Source organism: Macrobrachium nipponense, chromosome 4 (assembly GCF_015104395.2).
Source record: "Macrobrachium nipponense isolate FS-2020 chromosome 4, ASM1510439v2, whole genome shotgun sequence".
NCBI classification, from domain to species: Eukaryota; Metazoa; Arthropoda; class Malacostraca; order Decapoda; family Palaemonidae; genus Macrobrachium; species Macrobrachium nipponense.
In genome coordinates, this window is record NC_061100.1 from 111991113 (window position 1) to 111998612 (window position 7500).

The following is a 7500-nucleotide window of genomic DNA, read 5'->3' on the forward strand; positions in this document are numbered from 1 at the left end:
ACATGTATATGTGTATATGTTATAATTACATATACTTATATATATACATATATAGTATATATATATATATATATATATATATATGTATATATATATATATATATATATATATATATATATATATATATATATATATATATATAGAATATATATATATATATATATATGTATATCTATATATATATATATATATATATATATATTATATATATATATATATAGACACACCCAAGCCATACACACACACACATATATATATATATATTATATATATATATATATATATATATATATCTATATTATATATATATAATTGTGAGTGTGCGTGTTGTTAGTGTAGGTGTAGAAGTCATTGAATATAAGGTTTTCGCTTATATAAAAAAAAAAAAAAAAATTTAAAAAAAAACCCCCTATCATTTCTGTATTTCATATACATACATACATATATTGTTTTTATCATTCATCAGTGAGAGATGTCAGAGTTAATTTCCTCAGAAATCCGGTATGATTTAAGCATGTTCATTTACTACCCACCGTATGTCCGTTGACGTAAAGTGATGTGGGCAGGGCGAGCCAGGATCCCTCTTATACAGTGAAAAGGCAATTTTTAATGTTTCTAAATAAAATAAACAAATATATACATATGTATGTGTATGGTGTGTATGTGTATACACACACACACACACGCGCACATATATATATATATACACATATATATAAGCATTATATAAGTACATAGGTAAGCATAGATGAATTTATATATATCGTATATATATATATATATATATATATATATATATATATATATATATTTATTTATATATTTATATATATGAGCTCGTGTGTTTTTGTGTGTGTATGTACAATTTATTTGTGTCCAGGAATACGAAGGACATGACAATGCTCACTGAAATGGTGAAAATATATAAAAAGGAAACTGAAAGCCTAGAGAGAGAGAGAGAGAGAGAGAGAGAGAGAGAGAGAGAGAGAGAGAGAGAGGCTGGGCCTTGTGCCTGAATAAAACCAGGACCCAGACATCCAGACGAGTGTAGATAGATAAGCAAATGACCAAGTCTAACCTAGAGACAAGTCACGTGATATATTGACTTTTGTTGTTTGCTTGTTTGCTTGTTTGTTTTGAATCCTTGCTGTATTTTGGAAGGTCATTTAAAACTGAATGACATAAAAAAGTGAGAGATGTATTAATATTTCGTTAAATAAACATATGTTCTTAATTACTCCCGCAATTCTGACAAAAAATATATATATGAAAAAGTTCGAAATATATTTATATTTCGTTAAACAAGCAAATATTTAGTAGGTACTCTGGCAATTCTGTTGCAAATTTTGGGCATTTTTCTGGAAATCTTTATAGCCATTGGTAAAAAAAAAAGCACATTATCTAAGGTAACGTATATTGCATAATTCGTCAATAGCAGAAACAACAAAAATAGCTGCATCGCTTAATCAGTATTAAAATAAAAAAGAAATCGTCGTTCAATTTACACGGGAAAGAAAAATAAAGAAAGAATGAGGTGGGCGTGATAGGCACATTGACGAACAGACAGACAGGCAGACATGCACACAGAAGGAAAAACTAGTTCTCCCGACTTGCCGGTAGGTGACGAAAATAGTTTTTTTTTTCTCTCTCTCTCTCATCAAGAGGAACTTGCTTACGTCTTTTGATATGAGGCAGAGATTTGTAGCTTCCTATCAAAAGACCTTAGCAAGATCCTGGAAACAATCAGAGAGAGAGAGAGAGAGAGAGAGAGAGAGAGAGAGAGAGAGAGAGAGAAAAGAAAACATTCATAATTTGAGCAATCCAGGCATGGAAATGTAAACACTGAAAGATGTGTAAAATTCTTGACATAAACAAAGCTTTATGATAAAACTATAAGAACCAGGGATTTAAAGAATATGAAAGTGTAGAGAAAGAGAGAGAGAGAGAGAGAGAGTAACGTGTGAATGCAAAAATTGATAGATGGATAAAAAATCGTAAATAAATAAAACAAAGCTTTAACAAAAATATAGGGACCACGAATGCAAAGAGGGTAAGAGAGAGAGAGAGAGAGAGAGAGAGAGAGAGAGAGAGAGAGAGAGAGAACATTCATACGAATAAGACAGACGGGTAGACGAAAAATCGGATATTTGAATAGAAGATAAAGCTTAAAGAAAACAAAGGTATATAGTGAAAGTAGAAGGACCAGGCATGCAAAGAGAGTAAAAAAGTAAGTAGAGAGAGAGAGAGAGAGAGAGAGAGATTGGACGGAGCTTGGTCTCTAAGAAAGACTACTGCCAAATTAACATTTGTTGTTGACCTTGGACGCCTAAGTGAGGTTTGAGATTACGAGAAAAACAGGTGGGTCTCTCGCCCATTAACCAGGTGACCAGTGTATGGAAGTAAAAGGTGTTTTTGGCAGGGAAGGGGAACTTTGGAGATCTTAGATAAGGAATCCATACCATAATAATTATTTCTCCCTGTACTATGATGGCCAGCATCAGTTGCGAAATACAGATAGGCTATGACTAGTTTTTCTGTATGGTTGAAAAAATACGTAATTAACATTGGGGAGGAAGCCGGGATACTATAAATGTGAGTAGATTGTCTTGAAAAGGTAAATTCAAAATGATAATGTTGCGATTAAAAAAAAAAAAAACATACGCACGAACACAAGAGGAGATTATGCATACATAAAGAGAAAGGACGCCTTTCAGTTCATCTGACGCCATACTGAATATACACATCCCATCGAAACAGATTCAGTGTTTTTCGGTTCATTTGAATTTAACATCCACAATTTGCACCTTAAAAGAGAGTTGGCTCCACGATCCCTTCATAAATTTCTACAAAAAGATGGGAACTTTAAAATTTACCAGATGATATTAAGTTTCAGAAGAATTTGTATCTGCTATTAATTTCGTTCTAATGATAAAAAAATTATATTTCTGAGTTTAAATATACACGAAACATGTTCTAACAGACAATTTTCTTGAGAATAGCTTTTAAATATTCTTTATGATTTTGATGCGCAAAATGTTTATTGAGCTATATTTTATGCCAACTTAGTGGAATTGGAAGCATTCTTCCATCACCTAGTAAAGATAACAACAGATTTGTTTATCATACATGAAAGTTATTTGCTTGCTTGGAGTCAGAGGATGCAAACAATAACTTCAAATCTATAAAATATGTGGTTGAAAGCACGATCGAAGATTCTTGCAATTTTTCCACATTCATGACATTCCAATTTTTAGAGCCTTGTTTAACTCAAGGTCTAATTCATTGACACCTACTCAATCCTTTTTAGTTTAATTTATTTTTCTTATAATTCTATCACATTTATGGAACCCGTTTTTGAGTAAGAGAGCCTCAGTATGATCCCTTAGACTTCTGAAGCTCTCAAATAAAATGTGTTTTTTTTTTAAACTATGAAACTACATGTAATGAAAATTGAAAATCCGATAAATCTTTTTCTGTTACGGAAAATGTCCTAACAGGATTGACCTTGAAGATGTATCCTACTGTCATTAACCCTGATAAACTTGATTACTCAAAAAGTGGTCAGAGCAAAAGATCCCCAATCTTTTTTGTGTGTGTATCATCATCAGATAAATCACTTCGGCATTACAAAAGATTTTTCATAAGATGCTGATAACTTTTTCAGTCGTATCTAGGAAAAATGAACAATGATTTCATTAATGAAGAACTATGGCAGATGGAAGATAACATACTTCTTCTCACACAGTATATTTGACACAACATTGCATCATTAAACTATATGAAGAAAAAAATAAAACATTAAATAAGGTAAATCAGAAAGGATCCGGTTTTTGTCTTCGGATGCTAAACATGACAACAGAAATATTCCTCGAGGAAAACGATCAACTTGAAATCAGTTAATCCGTAGAGGAAGGTGTTACTGGCCTGAAATTAAGTGTAAAAATCTGCTACTATGCTAACAAAGCCATTTCTGCTAAACTCCTCAGCCTAAGTACCAACTCGAGAGTAACTGAATAGCAAAATTCGAAGAAGTTATCCTTGGTCTTAGTCGGGATCGTCTTCGTCTATGTTTGGTGTAATCAAGGAGTTCCTCAGCTGCGAGTTTACCTTCACGAGTGTGTAGAAAAAAAAAATAGTTAGGGACTTTGCTTCCTATTATTTTTAAAATAATCCCAAGTATCATCGTTTTCTAAAAATTCGAGTTCATAGGCTGCCTTTTTTTGTCATATTGCCTCCCTGGCTGAAGATTTTGCGCCTTCCAAAGAAGTCTCGTTTTGCCTTCCGCCAGAGCTCATTCAAGCAACCTGTCCCCGGGGATGAATAGCTTGGAACTACAACCCCTGTCCGCGCATGCGCTGTATAAAAAGAATGACAACTAAGGGCTATCATTTTGTGGTTATGAGCATCGTTATCATTATGGTGCATTGACATATTGTGGAAAGCCATTAGGGGGACTTGTTTCAGTCAATACCCTTTAAAGACCCTGAGGGCTGCACACACAAGCGCAGGCGACGACGACCGAAGGCGCATACATGACTCAGTGATACGTTCAGTAACATGCCATTATAGATCTTGAGGCCGATGAAAAAAGATTATCTGCGGATTAGGGGGAAAAAATCTACGAGAGTGACGTTGCAGCGCCTTCCGCTGACAAGAATGAAAAAGTAAATACGTCAAAAAAAAAAGATATACAAAAATTGTTTCCAAAAGATGACGGCGATTAAAATGGAATAAATCCGTCCAGAATGGAATGGATGCCGGACGAATCGCATGCCTTAGGACGTCGAGCGAACGTTAATGGACTTAAATTACATATGATAATTCCGACGGAATTCGTCGCAAGAAAACGCTAAATGATGAGTTTGCAGATTTAGTAAACCATTGATGCTTCCGTTCATGTAGCAGGATGATGTAGGTTGTCATTAACCTCCCCAACAGAACCAGGGTGTGGGACGTCTCATGTTGGACGAATTAACTTCGGATTCCAGACACACCGACTCTGAAATACACTCCACATTTGGAGTTGTTTAGGAGCTTGTGCTTAGGTGATGGGCTTACTAAAGAGATGATTTGGGAGTCATTACGTGTAGCGAAAATGAACGTCTGCTACAGCATTCAGTGCTGAAGCGATCCGTTAAGGTGACCTTTTCTACGAGAACCATAATACTCTGGAAGTAGACGCTTCCGAAAATAAATGATTAAAACACATTAGGTTACTTGCTGAAACTGATAAATGTCCTTTGAAAATGTACCAGTTTCCTGGATTAAGAAACAATAAAATTCTCTCTTAATATTGTTTTCTAGTTGGGTGCTGTTTGTCGTTTTAACTTGATTTCATTAATTGGTGATGCATGAGTCGTCTCATCATAACGATACTTACCGGTTGTCTATTTTTGTATTCCGCTCATATCAACTGTTACATGTGATGATTAGCGAAGACTATAACACGATGTATTTCATTGTTTTTGTTAGCATAATAAATGCATTTGTCGAGGCACATGAATTCTTTCGTTGGCTTAAATTATCATGATCTCCGTTACACCAGTAACGAATTGGAAATTATTCACATTTGCATGAAAGTTTTGTGAATCGGTTATGGAGAATGTCATAAAGCATGCAATATTTTAGTACCACCCTATGGTATACAAGATGACTTTGTCTAACATTAAACAACTTCATTGAGGATACGTGATAATTTGAAATATCTACTTTATCTCCTTTTCTTTGCTGACGATCACGCTTCGTTTTCAAAAACCAACTAGTCTGTCTACGTTACATAATAATTGACCTAAGATCCGCTGCACCCTAAAGTGTCTGGTTCTATGAATTCAGAAAGTCTTAAAGTGCAAATCTCTCAGTGTATAACAGAGTTCACAGGTTATCGGAAACATGAAGAGATAAGTGACAAAATTAGCGAAGCAAAGCCATTGTATATAATGACGGGGAAGAGTATATGAAAATCATTGGAAGCAAAATATAAATAGGAAATGTTGACTCCATTCCTCTATGAAGAGGAATAGAGGTCACCAAAACAACACAGATCAACACAAGGAAAATGAATGATTGACGTGCAAGATTTCGCAGCTGTTTTGTTTGTTTGTATGGTGTTTTTACGTTGCATGGAACCAGTGGTTATTCAGCAACGGGACCAACGGCTTTACGTGACTTCCGAACCACGTCGAGAGTGAACTTCTATCACCAGAAATACACATCACTCACTCCTCAATGGAATGGCCGAGAATCGAATCCGCGACCACCGAGGTGAAAAGCAAACACCAAATCAATAACGCCACTGCGGCGCTTCGCAGTTGTTTTGAAGACCAATCGAATAGTTTAAATCACTGCCGAGAGAACTTGTTGCGGAAGGAGGCATTCCTTGAAATAGCCTGCCATGCAGCCTTAGTGTCAAAGGCAAAAGGCAAAGGAAAGTATTTTTTCGAAAGCTGGATGATTTCTTTTCCGTTGTTGCTGTTATTAAAAAAATACTCATTGTAGGATGAGTCTTCAAATGGGGAAACGAATCCAGTTATGTATATGTACATATACATAACTGTGGATTTGTTTCTTCATCATAATTATTATTATTAATGCTATCATCATTGCTAAGACATTCCCAATTTCGTGAAAAACAGTTTGTGTAATAGAACTCCACAATTCTATAGCAATTTGTATTACTACGTAAAAGACAAAAGCTAAGACTTTTGAACACCTGAACCGTGTTTCTCATCAGTGTTTATGTTAAAATACCGGCATTTCAACGTAATCACTGATGAGGTACACCGTTCTTGTGTTCGAAATTCTTTGCTTTTGTCTTTTACGTAGTAATACAGTTTTCTGTATAATTGTGGATTTTTATGACGCACACTACAATCAGTGTCATCACTGCTTTTGTCGTCAGATCCATAGACTAAAAAAAAAGAAAATGGATACGTCGCTTTTCCCATCTCGAATTTTGACAGCAATCTTAGCGAGCGGGTGTCCCGGTTACCCAAAGCCCTAAATGACGAAAATTGGCCCCTGCGGCTCGTCCAATTAACATAATTGTTAATGGGTGAGTTCCAAGAGATGCGTTTCGGAGATTTTTTTCTTTTTGTTTATTTACTTTTTTAAATATATAAAAAAACCTTTTGAAGTAATTTTGTTTCTGTGACACTAACATTATATTGTGCTTTGTTGATGTTTTATTTTTATTGTCATGGTTATTACTGCTTTGAGACTTATCCTCCCCTACTCCTTTGTCCCTAGCTTTCTTTGCAGACTCTCAGTAGATTTTACAGTAGCCTACATGAAAGGCTTTATGGTAGTTCACTTTAGCTGAAGTATTTTGTCATAATGTCTTCCTCACACACACACACACACACACACACACACACACACACACACACATATATATATATATATATATATATATATATATATACATATACACAAATAGTCTAAATTTCACATTCACATAAGAACTAAAGTTTACTATGCAGCTCTTCCTCATAAAGATAATT

General features: G+C 34.7%; 1 protein-coding gene across 1 annotated transcript in view; it reads left to right on the forward strand.

The window, feature by feature from the left end:
* The window catches only part of LOC135211066 (uncharacterized), a 207984-nt gene that overhangs the window by 39249 nt on the left and 161235 nt on the right, over positions 1-7500 (forward strand).